Source organism: Cynocephalus volans, chromosome 12 (genome assembly GCF_027409185.1).
Source record: "Cynocephalus volans isolate mCynVol1 chromosome 12, mCynVol1.pri, whole genome shotgun sequence".
In the NCBI taxonomy this organism is placed as follows: Eukaryota; Metazoa; Chordata; class Mammalia; order Dermoptera; family Cynocephalidae; genus Cynocephalus; species Cynocephalus volans.
In genome coordinates, this window is record NC_084471.1 from 21920830 (window position 1) to 21938533 (window position 17704).

Genomic DNA, 17704 nt, shown 5'->3' on the forward strand with positions numbered 1-17704 from the left:
GATAAAACAAAATGGCACACTTGGTTAAAATTTGAGTATATAGAAAAATAAAAAAGATGATTCAAATATATCATTCTAGGAAGATTCAACCAAGTGATTTAATGGTCAAAAATTCAAAATATACTCTGGTATTTATCTTCAAACCTCAAATAGGAGGGCCTAACTTTCAACATAAATAGGAGAAAATTAGAAAGATACATTTAATTCTTAATCATTGAAAAGGATGCCAAAAAAGTAGTTTTAGAAATGTATTCTGCAAACACAAAGTGAGTGAGCCATTTCAGGAATAGAAATTAATTTCATAAAAAAATAGCCTACACAGATATGCAAATTTCAACAATTATACCTGATGTGTAATACCATTCAAGTATAATGGCGAGGTTTTTCCAAATAATTAGAAGTCACCTCAAATCCTTTTCAGAAATAGACAAAGTTTAAATTTCAAATAAATGATTCAATAAAGAAGACTTCAACAATTCAAAAATCTAATACTTCAAAGTATAACTACATTATGCTGAACATTACTGACAGAGTATTATTGATAAAGTCCATAAAATCTAAAACAGCACAGCTTTGTGTTATATAATCACTAGTTATACATTATATTATATATTCAGAGAGATCAGTACATTAATTCACTCAGATGTTGCAAAGATGATGGCAGTAAAATTCACTAATGATGATTTAGAAGAAAGTAGAATAGTCTCCTGTCCAAATGCTTCATAAAAGCGAGTTTTTTAGGATTACAAATTTTCTGTCTTTCTGACTAATGGAGTCTGTGAAAGCCTTCATTTCCCAAATCAATAAAAATTATGTTTCATGTGCTTGAATAAAGCATTAAACAATTGGAGTTTATCGTCCTCTTAAGCACAAAAATGCACAAAATTGAAAAAAATGTAAACATGTACAAGAACAAAAAACTTTTTTTTAAAAAGTGAAATAGAGTAGGCTCTTGATAATGAATGGGACTACAACCTTCATTAATCCCCTTAATGCAACTCCTATTATCGTTTCTACCACAAGATACCCTAAAATATAACCAAAGATTTTAAGTACCTCTTTCTGAATTTATTAATCCTACAAACAAAAAGAATTAAAGCAATTGACAAAGCTATTAAAATAAATTTTATTAATAAAATGAACTCAACATTATATTACACCATTTCATTACTGCAACAACATTATCTATGAACTTTTATCTCCATCTGCAAAACCAGTACTAACCAGTGGCATTATCTTTCCACACATCTCTTTCATTTCACCAGAGTTATTGCTTATATTACAAAGAGTATGGTAAGACCATGCAGGCAAATGGGTGCTAACTGGCTGGCTTGGATCACTAGTACCCAGATAGGGATGGCTACAGGTGACTTGGGCATTACCTTCCCACTACAAAATCTTCATCAGCACCACACATAAAACACTCTAAAAATACGGTAATTAGATTATTTAGTACAGACAACTGATGTTTTCTCAATGTCATGTTTAGCATGAATAAAAATTTCTTTAGAAAGCTCTGTTATTTTAAATATTTAACATACAATCTAAATTAAAATCTTGGTTTGCTACATAAATAAAGTCACGAAATAAGTGCCACAGCTCAAACTGTAGAGTCCTTAGTGACCACAGGATGATTTCAGAAAACTAGAGTTACAAGGCAATGGATTCTTAAAGAACTTAAAACAGGTTCAGATGTGAAACGAAACTAATTAACCACTTCGCCATGAAAAAGACTATCAATAAATATATCAAAACATGAAAAATAAATACAAAAGGTCTATGGTGATCTTGGAATACTTATGTCCAAAAGAAATAACTGAGTGTAGTTACAGAGTTTTTTTTTTTTCTTTTTATAAAACATTTATACTTGTATATGGGTTTTCTTTTCCCTGCTCTGTACAAAAATCTTTTTTATCAACTACTACTTATTATATTCCATCTAGGTGATAAGCAAACATTATACTAAAGAGATTATTAGGATGGCTTCTATAATCACAAAGATATTCTACTCATAAAATTTGCTGTTGGCACACAGCTGGAAGGAATAACAAATAAATTGGATAACAGAATCAAGACTGAAAAGATTTCAGATGGCTAGAACCAAAAGTAGAAAATAAGATGAAAATAGAGGGGGATAAACAAGGTCCTGCATTTAAGTCCAAAAATATCAATTACAGATGTACAGAACTAGGAGAACCTAACTTAAAAACAACATATGAAAAAGACCTGGAGATTTTAATTGATAATGAACTTGACTGGAGTCAACAATGTGATGTCCTGCTAAGAAAGCAGCACAAAAAGACAAGATGATCTGATGGGAAAAGCATCAGATTTGTAGTCAAAGGACCCGGGTTCTAATAGTGGCCTTATTACTTATTAACTGGATAATCATAAGCATTATACCTCGCACTTATCCACACATAAATGAAAATAATATTTACCTCAGAATTGTCAGAATTATATAAAGTAAAAAATGTAAAACAGCTACATAAACTCTAGAGATGTCTGTAGATACTACATAGTTATTATTTGTAACTTAAAAGAGATTGCTTTTCCTTTGTTTATAAAAGTTGAATTTTTCTGCACAAGATTAGTGGCTACATAAAATTGAGATTACTTCCTGTTACAAATCTCCCAAATCTCTCTGTGTATTTGATTTGGAATCACAAATAAGCAAAACAATTCTCTCTTGAAAGTGCTTTTGAAGTACTAAACAACTAAGAATAATGTCCAGATTCATACATGGCTGTTAAAATCACTTTATGTTCAAGTCACATGAGAGAAACAGACTGAAAGTTTTCCTTTGTAAAGTGTTTTCCCCTCTTTGGAAAGATTTCTATCCACAGTAAAATTGCAATGAACTTCAAACTGGCCAAGAATTAGAAAAGTCCTTTTGCCACAAGCTCTTTTTAAAGTGAAATTATTAGTAGGTTCCCAGTTTGAGGAAAATAGTATTCACATAGGAAAGCCTGACTCCAGTTAAATTAAAATGAATGAGTCAAAACATTGAAAAGTCCCAGACTGTCAGAGTTAGCTGTATTAATAAGAAAATGAAAGTTCTAAGCCCCCATTATACTGATAAATATATCCTCAAGTTTGAAAAAGGAAATTATTCTTAACATATCTATTAAATATGTAACTAAAAATAAAGATTGTAAATTTATCTTTTTATTCTTACATTAGCACATTTTCAAAAGAAAAGAGATTTGGTATCATTAATGGCACATGAATTTGTAAATATATCAAATAATCTATTTCTTCATCATTGAAATTCTATTTACTTTGCTAAATAGCAAAAAGAAAATATTTTTTACCTGAGTAGTAAAATTATCTTTATACAACCACTCATTTTTTTTTTTTACAGTTGATTTCATAAGCCAAATGTTAATTAACAATGACAGTGCTATTGTTAAAAACAGAGACATATTAAAGAAATTTAATATCTGAACAGTCAAGAAAAACCTTCCATTGTTTTATGAATTGGTCAGACTCTTAATAAAGTAGTATATCCTATTCGATAACAGAGAGTGTAGAGAAACTAGAGACCATGTGGGGCACAACGACAGAACTGATTAAAGTGCAAACAGTAGGTTCTGTACAGAAAAGATGTTTTGTGAGGGGAGAAGTATTTTATCACTGACATTGTTTAGAATTGCTGGTGAATGATGATAACAAAAAGTAGACTGACTTTTAGTCAGTAATATGATTGTTTTAAACTTCTCTGCAGACAACACAACTTCCCATTGCCTGCACCAGGTGGACTGCTCCCTCCTCCCTCTCCTGGGTATGACAGTGATGCACACACATGTCTGGGATAAAATAACAAGAACATTTAAGAACAGTGCTGTGCAAGACATGGCCTAGGGACTGGTGCCGGTTTGTGAGTATAGAAATTGAGAGTATGCTCTCAGATGTTTTTTATAGCATGTTGATTTTGCTGATATTCAGTATTATTTTCTAGTAATTCATTTTCATTGTATTTTACAAAAACTATTGGCCTGCAACAGAAAAATTTAAGGAATAGTCTTTCACTACCAGTGCTTTGAGAAAAAATAATTCATATGTGTCCTTTTGATATGCTCTGCAGTGTCTTGATTAAACAAGATGGTGCCTTCTCATGAATCTGTGAATCTAAAAACGTATCACATGGTTGGGCTTTGACTAGATGCTGCCAAAGCTGATTGTGTTAGAACACAGCATATTATGTTAGGACAATTTTTTTTTTTTTAAATTTTATTTTGTCGATATACATTGTGGCTGATTATTGCTCCCCATCACCAAAACCTCCCTCCCTTCTCCCTCCCCCCTCCCCCCCAACAATATCCTTTCTCTTTGCTTGTCGTATCAACTTCAAATAATTGTGGTTGTTATATCTTCTTCCCCCCCCCCCGGTTTGTGTGTGTGTGTGTGTGTGTGTGTGTGTGTGTGAATTTATATATTAATTTTTAGCTTCCACCAATAAGTGAGAACATGTGGTATTTCTCTTTCTGTGCCTGACTTGTTTCACTTAATATAATTCTCTCAAGGTCCATCCATGTTGTTGCAAATGGCAGTATTTCATTCATTTTTATAGCTGAGTAGTATTCCATTGTGTAGATGTACCACATTTTCCGTATCCACTCATCTGATGATGGGCATTTGGGCTGGTTCCAACTCTTGGCTATTGTAAAGAGTGCTGCGATAAACATTGGGAAACAGGTATACCTTCGACTTGATGATTAACATTCCTCTGGGTATATTACCAACAGTGGGATAGCTGGGTCGTATGTTAGATCTCTCCGCAATTGTTTGAGGTACCTCCATACCATTTTCCATAGAGGCTGCACCATTTTGCAGTCCCACCAACAATGTATGAGAGTTCCTTTCTCTCCGCAGCCTCGCCAGCATTTATCGTTCAGAGTCTTTTGGATTTTAGCCATCCTAACTGGGGTTAGATGGTATCTCAATGTCGTTTTGATTTGCATTTCCCAGATGCTGAGTGATGTTGAGCATTTTTTCATATGTCTGTTGGCCATTTGTATATCTTCCTTAGAGAAATGCCTGCTTAGCTCTTTTGCCCATTTTTTAATTGGGTTGCTTGTTTTATTCTTGTACAGTTGTTTGAGTTCCTTATATATTCTGTATATTAATCCTTTGTCAGATGAATATTTTGCAAATATTTTCTCCCACTCTGTTGGTTGTCTTTTAACTCTTTTAATTGGTTCTTTTGCTGTGCAGAAGCTTTTTAGTTTGATATAATCCCATTTGTTTATTTTTCCTTTGGTTGCCCGTGCTTTTGGGGTCGTATTCATGAAGTCTGTGCCCAGTCCTACTTCCTGGAGTGTTTCTCCTATGTTTTCTTTAAGAAGTTTTATTGTTTCAGGGTGTATATTTAAATCCTTAATCCATTTTGAGTTGATTTTAGTATACGGCGAGAGGTATGGATCTAGTTTCATTTTCCTGCATATGGATATCCAGTTATCCCAGCACCATTTGCTGAAGAGGCAGTCCCTTCGCCACTGAATAGGCTTGGTGCCTTTGTCAAAGATCAGCTGACAGTAAGTGTGTGGGTTGATTTCTGGATTCTCTATTCTATTCCATTGGTCAGTGTGTCTGTTTTTATGCCAGTACCATACTGTTTTGGTTATTATAGCTTTGTAGTATAGCTTAAAGTCAGGTAGTGTTATGCCTCCAGCTTTATTTTTTTTGCTCAGCATTGCTTTGGCTATGCGTGGTCTTTTATTGTTCCATATAAATGTCTGGATAGTTTTTTCCATTTCTGAGAAAAATGTCTTTGGAATTTTGATGGGGATTGCATTGAATTTGTATATCACTTTGGGTAGTATGGACATTTTCACTATGTTGATTCTTCCAATCCAAGAGCATGGGATATCTTTCCATCTTCTTGTATCCTCTCTAATTTCTCTCAGCAGTGGTTTGTAGTTCTCATTATAGAGATTTTTCACCTCCTTGGTTAACTCAATTCCTAAGTATTTTATTTTTTTGGTGGCTATTGTAAATGGGCAGGCTTTCTTGATTTCTCGTTCTGCATGTTCACTATTGGAGAAAAAAAAATGCTACTCATTTTTGAGTGTTGATTTTGTATCCTGCTACTGTGCTGAAATCATTTATCAATTCCAACAGTTTTTTTGTAGAGGTTTTAGGCTGTTCTATATATAGGATCATGTCATCTGCAAACAGGGACAGTTTGACTTCATCTTTTCCAATCTGGATGCCCTTTATTTCCTTCTCTTCTCTGATTGCTCTGGCTAGTACTTCCAACACTATGTTGAATAGGAGTGGTGAGAGTGGGCATCCTTGTCTGGTTCCTGTTCTTAAAGGAAAAGCTTTCAGCTTTTCCCCATTCAGGATGATATTGGCTGTGGGTTTGGCATATATGGCTTTAATTATGTTGAGATACTTTCCCTCTATACCTAACTTATAGAGGGTCTTTGTCATGAATGAGTGCTGAACTTTATCAAATGCTTTTTCAGCATCTATAGAGATGATCATATGGTCCTTGTGTTTGAGTTTATTAATATGGTGTATCACATTTATTGATTTGCATATGTTGAACCAACCTTGCATCCCTGGGATGAATCCCACTTGATCGTGATGAATAAATTTACGTATGTGTTGCTGTATTCTGTTTGCTAGTATTTTAGTGAGGATTTTTGCATCTATATTCATCAAGGATATTGGCCTGTAGTTTTCTTTTTTGGTTATATCTTTACCTGGTTTTGGTATCAGGATGATGTTTGCTTCATAGAATGAGTTTGGGAGATTTGCGTCCATTTCAATCTTTTGGAATAGTTTGTAAAGAATCGGTGTCAATTCCTGTTTGAATGTTTGGTAAAATTCTGCTGTGAATCCATCTGGTCCTGGGCTTTTCTTTGTTGGGAGCCTTCTGATAACAGCTTCAATCTCCTTTATTGTTATTGGTCTGTTCAAATTTTCTACGTCTTCACGGTTCAGTTTTGGGAGCTTGTGTGTGTCCAGAAATTTATCCATTTCCTCCAGATTTTCAAATTTGTTGGTGTATAGTTGTTTATAGTAGTCTCAAATGATTCCTTGTATTTCAGATGAATCAGTTGTAATATCGCCTTTTTCATTTCTAATTTTTGTTATTTGAGTCTTCTCTCTTCTTTTTTTTGTTAGCCATGCTAATGGTTTGTCGATTTTATTTATCTTTTCAAAAAACCAACTTTTTGATTCATTGATCTTTTGAATTGTTTTTTGGTTTTCAATTTCATTCAGTTCTGCTCTGATCTTAATGATTTCTTTCCGTCTGCTAACTTGAGGTTTGGATTGTTCTTGTTTTTCTAGTTCTTTAAGGTGAAGTGTTAGGTTGTTCACTTGCCATCTTTCCATTCTTCTGAAGTGAGCGTTTAATGCAATAAATTTTCCCCTCAATACTGCTTTTGCAGTATCCCACAGGTTTTGGTATGATGTATCATTGTTTTCATTAGTTTCAATAAATTTTTTGATTTCCTGCTTGATTTCTTCTTGGACCCATATGTCATTAAGTAGAATGCTGTTTAATTTCCATGTGTTTGTATAGTTTCCAGAGTTTCGTTTGTTATTAATTTCTAGTTTTAATCCATTGTGGTCTGAGAGGATACATGGGATAATTGCAATTTTTTTTGAATTTATTGAGACTTGATTTGTGACCTAATATGTGATCTATCCTGGAGAATGATCCATGTGCTGCTGAGAAGAATGAATATTCTGAGGTTGTTGGGTGGAATGTTCTGTAGATATCTGCCAATTCCAATTGGTCTAGAGTCTTGTTTAGATCTTGTGTTTCTCTACTGATTCTTTGCCTAGATGATCTGTCTAATATTGACAGTGGGGTGTTCAGGTCCCCTGCTATTATGGTATTAGTGTCTATCTCCTTCTTTAGGTCTAATAGAGTTTGTTTTATAAATCTGGCTGCTCCAACATTGGGTGCGTACATATTTATGATTGTTATGTCTTCTTGATGGATCAGTCCTCTTATCATTAAGTAGTGTCCCTCATTGTCTGTTTTTATGGTTTTTAGTTTAAAGTCTATTTTGTCAGATATAAGAATAGCTACTCCAGCTCGTTTTTCTTTTCTGTTTGCATGGTAAATCTTTTTCCATCCTTTCACTCTTAGTCTGTGTGAATCTTTATGGGTGAGGTGGGTCTCTTGTAGGCAGCATATAGTTGGGTCCTCCTTTTCGATCCAGTCAGCCAGTCTGTGTCTTTTGATTGGGGAATTTAAGCCTTTTACATTAAGAGTTGTTATTGAAAGGTGTTGATTTGTTCCTAGCATTTTATTGGTTGTTTGGTTGTCTTAGGTGTCTTTTGTTCCTTGCTTTCTGATTTACTGTTTGGTTTCTGTGTTAGTTGGTTCCTTAGGATGTAGATAGTGTTTTTCTGAGCTTGTTTTCTCTTCCTGATTGCCATTTTTATTATACTAGCGGGTTTAGATTTTTCTTGGGTTTTTATGGCAGTGGTAGTTATTTTTCAGGAACCAAACCCAGTACTCCCTTGAGGATTTCTTGTAAGGGTGGTCTTGTGGTAGTGAACTCCCGCAGTTTTTGTTTGTCTGAGAAATATACTATTTGCCCCTCATTTCGGAAGGATAGCCTTGCAGGGTAGAGTATTCTTGGCTGGCAATCTTTGTCTTTTAGTATTTTGAAAATATCATCCCATTCCTTTCTGACTTTTAGGGTTTGTGATGAAAAGTCTGATGTTAACCTGATTGGGGCTCCCTTATAGGTGATTTGACGCTTCTCTGTTGCAGCTTTTAAGATTCTCTCTTTGTCTCTGAGTTTTGCCAATTTGACTATGACATGTCTTGGAGAAGGTCTTTTTGGGTTGAATACATTTGGAGATCGTTGAGCTTCCTGGATCTGAAGATCTGTGATTTTTCCTATACCTGGGAAGTTTTCTGCCACTATTTTGTTGAATATGTTTTCAATGCAATCTCCATATTCCTCCCCTTCTGGAATACCCATGACTCGGATATTTGATCGCTTATGGTTGTCTGATATCTCTCTCAGATTTTCTTCAATGTCCTTGATTCTTTTTTCTTTCTTTTTGTCTGCTTGTGTTATTTCAAACAGCCCATCTTCAAGTTCAGAGGTTCTCTCTTCAACTTTGACAAGCCTGCTGGTTAAACTCTCCGTTGTGTTTTTTATTTCGTTGAATAACTTCTTCAGTTCAGCAAGTTCTGCTACATTTTTTTTCAGGACATTGATTTCCTTGTACATTTCCTCTTTCAGATCCTGTATACTTTTCCTCATTTCATCATGATGTCTAGCTGAGTTTTCTTGTATCTCATTCAGTTTCCTTAGAATTATCACTCGAAATTCCTTGTCAGTCATTTCAAGGGCTTCTTGTTCTATAGGATCTAGAGTTTGAGATTTATTAACTTTTGGTGGTGTACTTTCTTGATTTTTTGTATTTCTGTTATCTTTTTTTTTGGTGTTTATTCATTGTGGCAGGGGGTTTCACAGTTCACCGGTTTGAGACTAATGACTAACTAGGATGTTGCCGTGGTTGCCAATTTCGTATGGCTCCCTCCGTGACTGCTCAGTTAGCCTCTAGTGCCTTGTGTGTGTGGTTGCCTCGGGTCTTGGGCTTCTCCCAACTAAAATGTAATCTCCATGAACATTAAAACCCTTAGAGTTTGGCAACTGGTTGCCCACTCTGGCCTGTCTATGGTCCTTCCCTCCCCAGAGGGTGAGGAATCCACAAGGCCTCAGACATGCCTACGAGGAAAACACGACCCCCCTTTTAGATTCTGTTCCAGTGGGACCCCAACACACTGAGCTGGCACTAGCCTCTTTCTCTCGACTCAAGAGTTGACTGTGTATACCAAGGGTCATAGGATTGGGGTATACTGCCTCCTGGCAAAGTGTTCTTCAGAACATGAAACAAGAAAACTGGGGTCAAAAGAGGTTTGGGGTAGGTCAGGGACTTCCATTTATATTTTTGCACTTTGGTTGCAAAAATATTTGGGGAAGTCTTGTCCATTAGGACAGGAGTTTCTCTATGCTTTGTTCACTGATATAACTCCAGGACCTAGGACACAGCCTGGAATCTAGCAGGTATTTAACACGTTTGTTGAATGAATTAATTAATGAAGTAAACTAACAAACTATGACAAGCGTATGAAAGCAGAAGCTATGAGAGAACAGAAACCATAAGTATGCAAAAGCTTGGAGTTAGAAAATAATGCACAGAATAGACATTACTCTCTTTAACAGAGAGTAAGGAAACGTTATAATACAGAAATAACAGAAGTAGACTTGCAAAGAACAGCTAAATCACTCTAAGCACAAAAGGTTTGAGACAGAAAAACACAACCAGAGTAAACTACTCTGTTCAATAGAGTAAGGAAACAAGTTGGTACAGAAAAAGAAATATACGTGCAGAGAAAAGCTATATCATATTCAAGTATAGAAAACCATGCAGCTGAAGTCATTAATCTGCTTTACATACACCATTCACTTATGAGTTCTTAAATATTCCGCCTTTCTCAGATTCTCAAGCACATATCCTTACAATAAAACTCCTACAAAAAACAACTCTGTTCCTTAAAACCACAAAAGACATACTTTCTTTCACCTTGTCCATATTACCTATTCACTGTTATTTTGTACAACTACCCAACACACATTCCCTTTACACTTGCAAGGCATTTTAATACTTTAATGCTCTATTCCATTTTCTCTGCCTATTTAAATCCTATTTATTTCAATCTCTCATGGTCAGAGAGCCATCTCTATTAACTATTTAATACAGGTTCCAAGTTATTGCATTTACATGTATCTTTTTTTTAATAGAAAACTTAGATTTGTTATTACAAAGACAAAACAATGATTATTTGAAGTACTTTGAGGACTTCATCCCAGTTTCATTTCTTCTGTTACAGAAACTAACCTAAGAGGGTAGAAATTAAATGATATAACCTAAGAGGTTATAACACAGCAGATTGATGAAACGTGAAAGGAACAAAAGCTAGTCAGAAGCACTTGTGTCAGTGGTTGTACATGTGGTATATATATTGTCAGATTTTTTCTGTGTTATTTGTTTGTTTGTTATTTAAATTTTATTTTATTTTATCAATATACAATGAGGTTGATTATTGTGGCCCATTACTGAAACCTCCCTTGCCCCTGCCTCTCTCCCCTCCTTCCCAACAACCTCATATCTCTTTACTTGTTGTAACAACTTCAACGAATTGTGAATATTGTGTCTTCTTCTCCCCCACCCCAGTTTATCTGTGTACTTCATCTGCTTTATTTTTAGCTCCCACAAATAGGTGAGAACATGTGGTATTTCTCTTTCTGTGCCTGACTCATTTCACTTGATATACTTTTCTCTAGGTCCACACATCATGTTGCAAATGGCAGTCTTTCATTCTTTTTTAAAGCAGAGTAGTATTCCATTGGGTAGATATACCACAGTTTCCTTATCCAATCATCTGATGATGGACATTTCAGCTGGTCCCAACTCTTAGCTATTGTAAAGAGTGCTGCAATAAACATTAGAGAACAGGTATACCTTCTACTTGATGATTTCCATTCCTCTGGGTATATTCCCAGCAGTGGGAAAGCTGGGTCATATGGTAGATCTATCTGTTATTGTCTGAGGAACCTGCATACCATTTTCCATAAAGGCTGCACCATTTTGCAGTCCCACCAACAATGTATGAGAGTTCCTTTTTCTCCACAACCTCGCCAGCATTTATCATTCAGTCTTTTGGATATTAGCCATGCTAACTGGGGTGAGATGGTGTCTCAGTGTGATTTTAATTTGCATTTCCCAAATGCTGAGTGATGTGCATTTTTTCATGTGTCTATTGGCCATTCATATATCTTCCTTTGAGAAATGCCTATTCAGCTCCTTTGCCCATTTTTAATTGGGTTACTTGTTTTTTTGTTGTAAAGTTGTTTCAGTTCCTTGTATATTCGGGATATTAGTCCTTTGTCAGATGCATATTTTGCAAATATTCTCTCCCACTCTATTGGTTGTATTTTAACTCTGTTAATTGTTTCTTGCTGTGCAGAAGCGTTTTAGTTTGATATAATCCCATTTGTTTATTTTTCCTTTGGTTGCCCGTGCTTTTGGGGTTGTATTCATGAAGTCTGTGCCCAGTCCTACTTCCTGGAGTGTTTCTCCTATGTTTTCTTTAAGAAGTTTTATTGTTTCAGGGTGTATATTTAATTCTTCAATCCATCTTGAGTTGTTTTTGGTATATCCTGAGAGGTATGGGTCTAGTTTCATCCTCCTGCATATTGATATCCAGTTATCCCAGCACCATTTGCTGAAGAGGTAGTCTCTTCCCCAGTGTATAGGCTTGGTGCCTTTGTCAAAGATCAGATGGCTGTAGGTGTGTGGGTTGATTTCTGGGTTCTCTATTCAATTCCATTGTATTGTATTTGTATACATTGTATTTGTATATCACTTTGGGTACTATGGACATTTTCACAATGTTGATTCTTCCAATCCAAGACCATGGGATATCTTTCCATCTTCTTGTGTTCTCTTTAATTTCTCTCAGCAGTGGTTTGTAGTTCTCATTATAGAGATTTTTCACATCCTTGGTTAACTCACTTCCTAAGTATTTTATTTTTTTGGTGGCTATTGTAAATGGGCAAGCTTTCTTGATTTCTCTTTCTGCATGTTCACTATCGGAGAATAGAAATGCTACTGATTTTTGTGTGTTGATTTTGTATCCTGCAACTTTGCTGAAATCATTTATCAACTCCAAGAGTTTTTTGGTAAAGGCTTTAGGCTGTTCGATATACGGGATCATGTCATCTGCAAAGAGGGACAGTTTGACTTCATCTTTTCCAATCTGGATGCCCTTTATTTCCTTCTCTTCTCTGATTGCTCTGGCTAGTACTTTCAACACTATGTTGAATAGGAGTGGTGAGAGTGGGCATCCTTGTCTAGTTCCTGTTCTTAAAGGAACAGTTTTCAGCTTTTCTCCATTCAAGATGATATTGGCAGTGGGTTTATCATAAATGGCTTTAATTATGTTGAGATATTTTCCATCTATACCTAACTTATGGAGAGTCTTTGTCATGAATGAGTTTTAAACTTTATCAAATGCTTTTTCAGCATCTATAGAGATGATCATATGGTGGTTGTGTTTGCTTTTGTTGATATGGCGTATCACACTTATTGATTTTTGTATGTTGAACCAACCTTGCATCCCCCTGGGATGAATCCCACTTGATCATGGTGTATAATTTTGCATTCGTGTTGCTGTATTCTGTTAGCTAGTATTTTAATGAGAATTTTTGCATCTATATTCATCAAGGATATTGGCCTGTAGTTTTTTTAACAGTTGTATCTTTACCTGGTTTTGGTATCAGGGTGATGTTTGCTTCATAAAATGAGTTTGGGAGAATTGCCTCTGTTTCAATCTTTTGGAATAGTTTGTAGAGAATTGGTGTCAATTCCTCTTTGAATGTTTGGTAAAATTCTGCTGTGAACCCATCTGGTCCTGAGCTTTTCTTTGTTGGGAGCCTTCTGATAACAGCTTCAATCTCCTTTATTGTTATTGGTCTGCTCAGATTTTCTACAACATCTTGGCTCAGTTTTGGTAGTTTGTGTGTGTCCAGAAATTAATCCATTTCCTCCCGATTTTCAAATTTGTTGGCATATAGCTTTTTATAGTAGTCACTAATGATTTCTTGTATTTATGAGGTTTCAGTTGTAACATCACCTTTTTCATTTCTAATTTTTGTTACTTGAGTATTCTCTCTTCTTTTTTAGTTAGCCATGCTAATGTTTTGTCAATTTTATTTATCTTTTCAAAAAACCAACTTTTTGACTCATTGATCTTTTGTATCAGTTTTTGGGTTTCAATTTCATTCAGTTCTGCTCTGATCTTAATGATTTCTTTCTGTCTGCTAACTTTGGATTTGGATTGTTCTTGTTTTTCTAGTTCTTTAAGGTGAAATATTACGTTGCTTACTTGCCATCTTTCTATACTTCTTAAGTAAGCATTTAATGCAATAAATTTCCCCCTTAGTATTGCTTTTGCAGTATTCCACTGGTTTTGGTATGATGTATCATTGTTTTCATTAGTTTCAATAAATTTTTTGATTTCCTGCTTGATTTCTTCTTGGACCCATATGTCTTTAAGTAGAATGCTCTTTAATTTTCATGCGTTTGTGTAGTTGCCAGAATTTCATTTTTTATTACTAATTTTAATCCATTGTGATCTGAAAAAATACACGGAATAATTCCAATTTTTTTGAATTTGTTGAGACTTGATTTGTGACCTAACATGTGATCTATCCTGGAGAATGATCCATATGCTGACGAGTAGAATGAATATTCTGAGGTTGTTGGATGGAATGTTCTATAGTTATCTCCCAAGTCCAAATGGACTACAGTTTTGTTTAGATCTTGTCTTTCTCTGCTGATTCTTTGCCTAGATGATCTGTCCAATATTGATAGTGGGATGTTCAGGTCTCCTGCTATTATGGTATTAGTGTCTATCTCTTTCTTTAGGTCTAATAGAGTTTGCTTTATAAATCTGGCTGCTCTGACATTGGGTGAATATATATTTATAATTGTTAAGTCTCCTTCATGGATGGATCCTTTTATCATTATGTAGTGGCCCTCTTTATCTCTTTTTATGGTTTTTAGTTTAAAGTCTATTTTATCAGATATAAGAATAGCTACTCTGGCTCGTTTTTTATTTCTATTTGCATGATGTATTAGTCAAGGTTCTCCAGAGAGACAGAATCAATAGGATATGTTATAATTATATCAGAGGGATTTATTAGGGGAATTAGCTCACATGGCTATGAAGAAAAGTCCCATGATAGGCCGTCTATAAACTGGATGCCAGAAGTGTGGCTCAGTCCAATTCCAAAGGCCTCAGAACCAGGGAAGCTGATGGCGTCCTTGGCGTAAGTTCTGAAACCCAAAAGCTGAAGATTCTCAAGCTCTGATGTCCATGGACAGGAGAGAAGAGTGTATCCCAGCTCCAGCAGATCAAGAGAGAGAAAGCTTCACCTCTTTCCTCTGTCTTTTGTTCTCTCTGACCCCCAGCGGATTGGATGGTTCCCACCCACACTGAGGGTGGGTCTTTAACACCCAGGCCACTTAGACCTCTCATACTAATTTCTGCTGGAAACACTCTCATGGACACACCTGAAACAATTACTTTACCAAGTTTCTCAGCATTCCTTCATCTAACCAAGTTGACATCTAGAATTAACCTTCATACATGGTATATCTTTTTCCATCCTTTCACTCTTAGTCCATGTACGTCTTTATAGGTGAGGTGAGTCTCTTGAAGGCAGCATATAGCTGGGTCCACCTTTTTAATCCAGTCAGCCAGTCTGTGTATCTTGAGTGGGGAATTTAATCCTTTTACATTGAGTTGTTATTGAAAAGTGTTGATTTACTCCTAGCATTTTACTGATTTTTGTTTGGATGTCTTAAGTGTCTTTTGTTCTTTTCTTTCTGATTTACTGTTTGTCTTCTGTATTTGTTGGTTCCTTGAGTTGTAGATAAACTTTTTTTTTCTCTCTCTTCATTGTTAGCATTTTTATTGTACTAGTAAGTTTTTGTTTTTCTTGAGTTTTTATTGAAGTGGTAGTTATTTTTCAGGTACCGAATCCAGTACTCCCTTGAGAATTTCTTGTAAGGGTGGTTGTGTGGTAGTGAACTCCCGCAGTTTTTGTTTGTCTGAGAAATATACTATTTGCCCCTCATTTCGGAAGGACAGCCTTGTGTGATAAAGTATTCTTGGCTGGCAATCTCTGTCTTTTATAGTATTTTGAATATATCATCCCATTCCTTTCTGGCTTTTAGGGTTTGTGATGAAAAGTCTGATGTTAGTCTGATTGGGGCTCCCTTACAGGTGATTTGATGCTTGTTTCTTGCAGCTTTTAAGATTCTCTCTTTGTCTTTGAGTTTTGCCAATTTGGTTATAACATGTCTTGGAGAAGACCTTTTTGGGTTGAATACGTTTGGGGATCTTTGAGCCTCCTGAGTCTGAAGATCAGTGTCATTTCCTATACCTGGGAAGTTTTGAAACTATTTTGCTGAATATGTTTTCAATGGAATCACCTTTTTCCTCTGCTTCTGGAATACCCATGACTCGGATATTTGGGTGCTTATGGTTGTCTGATATCTATCTTAGATCTTCTTCAATGTTTTTAATTTTTTTTCTTTTTGTCTGCCTGTGTTATTTCAAACAGCCCATCTTCAAGGTCAGAAGTTCTCTCTTCAGCTTCTGCAAGCCTGCTGGTTAAACTCTCTGTTGTATTTTTTTATTTCATTGAATGAATTCTTCAGCTCGGCAAGCTCTGCTACATTCTTTTTCAGGGCATTGATTTCCTTGTACATTTCTTCTTTCAGGTCCTGTATACTTTTCCTTGTTTCATCGTGCTGGCTAGCTGAGTTTTCTTGTATCTCATTTAGTTTCCTTAGAATTTTCAAGAGCTTCTTATTCTACAGGATCTAGAGCTTGAGAGTTATTATTACCCTTTAGTGGTGTACTTTCTTGATTTTTCATATTTCTGTTATCTTTCCTTTGGTGTTTAGTCGTTGTGGCAAGGGATTTCACGGTCCACTGGATCGACACTATTGTCTGGCTAGGATCCTGCTGGGACTGCCAATTTGGCCCTGCTTCCTCAGTGCCTGTGGGTGGAAGGTTCAGGCCTCTCTGGTCAGCGCCCACTCCCCCCTGACAGGGCAGGGGAGTCCGGCGGCAGTGACACCTACCTGCTCTATCATGCTGGCACCTCAGGGTGCGTGGTCGCCATGGGTCTTGGCTCTCCAGGGGGGCACCTCTCTGGTCAGCGCACACTCGCCCGGGCTGGGGGTAGGGTCTGGCAGCAGCGAAGCCTACCTGCTCATTTGTGCTGGGGCCTCAGGGCGCATGGTCGCCATGGGTCTTGGGCCTCTGGGGGGGGGAATGCCTCTATGGTAGGCATGCACTAGCCCCGACTGGCCTTCACCATCACTTTTTAAGTTCATTTTATTTGATTACATTATTCTTTGTTGTTTGCTCTTTGTAATTAGTTGTGTTAGCTTTTATTATTTTGTACTCATTTTCAGTATCAGGGAAGAAAAATTCTTTGAGTTAAATTCAATTCATCATTTTAATTTGATTTCTAACACCATAAGCATTAAACTGCTTCACTGTATATGAAGGTAACAGAGTAATAGCCAGTTTAGTTCCTTACATTACCTAAGTACTGATTTTTACTGTCTCAGCTGCTCCATGTTTAAAAGATCCAGTATTTTCCTGATCAGCTCACTTAAGTTATTAAGTGAACGAATGATGATTATTCTGACACACATATAAAATGGTAAAGAAACATCAGACCTAGAATAAGGAAAAGACCTATATATACCACTTTTCAGGTATGCCTGATGTACAAAAAATACTGCTAAACAAAGTTGGAAGTAATAAACCAATTAATTTACAGGGATTTAAGGAGGTACCTCCTTGAAAAATCATTTAATAAAAAAGTATTAAGGTACTTAAAATAACTTTTTTGAAGTGCTTGGAAACTGGGGGCAAGGAATAGGGTAGAAAACATTCTCTAAAGATTCCTATCAAACTATGAAGAACCTTCTGGTTTCCTTTGCAGGGGAATTTTTTTGACCATCACAAACAAGTTTCCTAATACATTACAGTAGGAAATAAAAGTTGAAAACCTAAAATAAGTATGTTAATGAACAGTTTCCAAAGTGGCTTTATAAGATT

General features: G+C 35.9%; 1 protein-coding gene across 1 annotated transcript in view; it reads right to left on the reverse strand.

The window, feature by feature from the left end:
- Nucleotides 1-17704, reverse strand: part of PARPBP (PARP1 binding protein) — an 86583-nt gene that overhangs the window by 1602 nt on the left and 67277 nt on the right. The gene's annotated exons all lie outside the window — the stretch shown is intronic.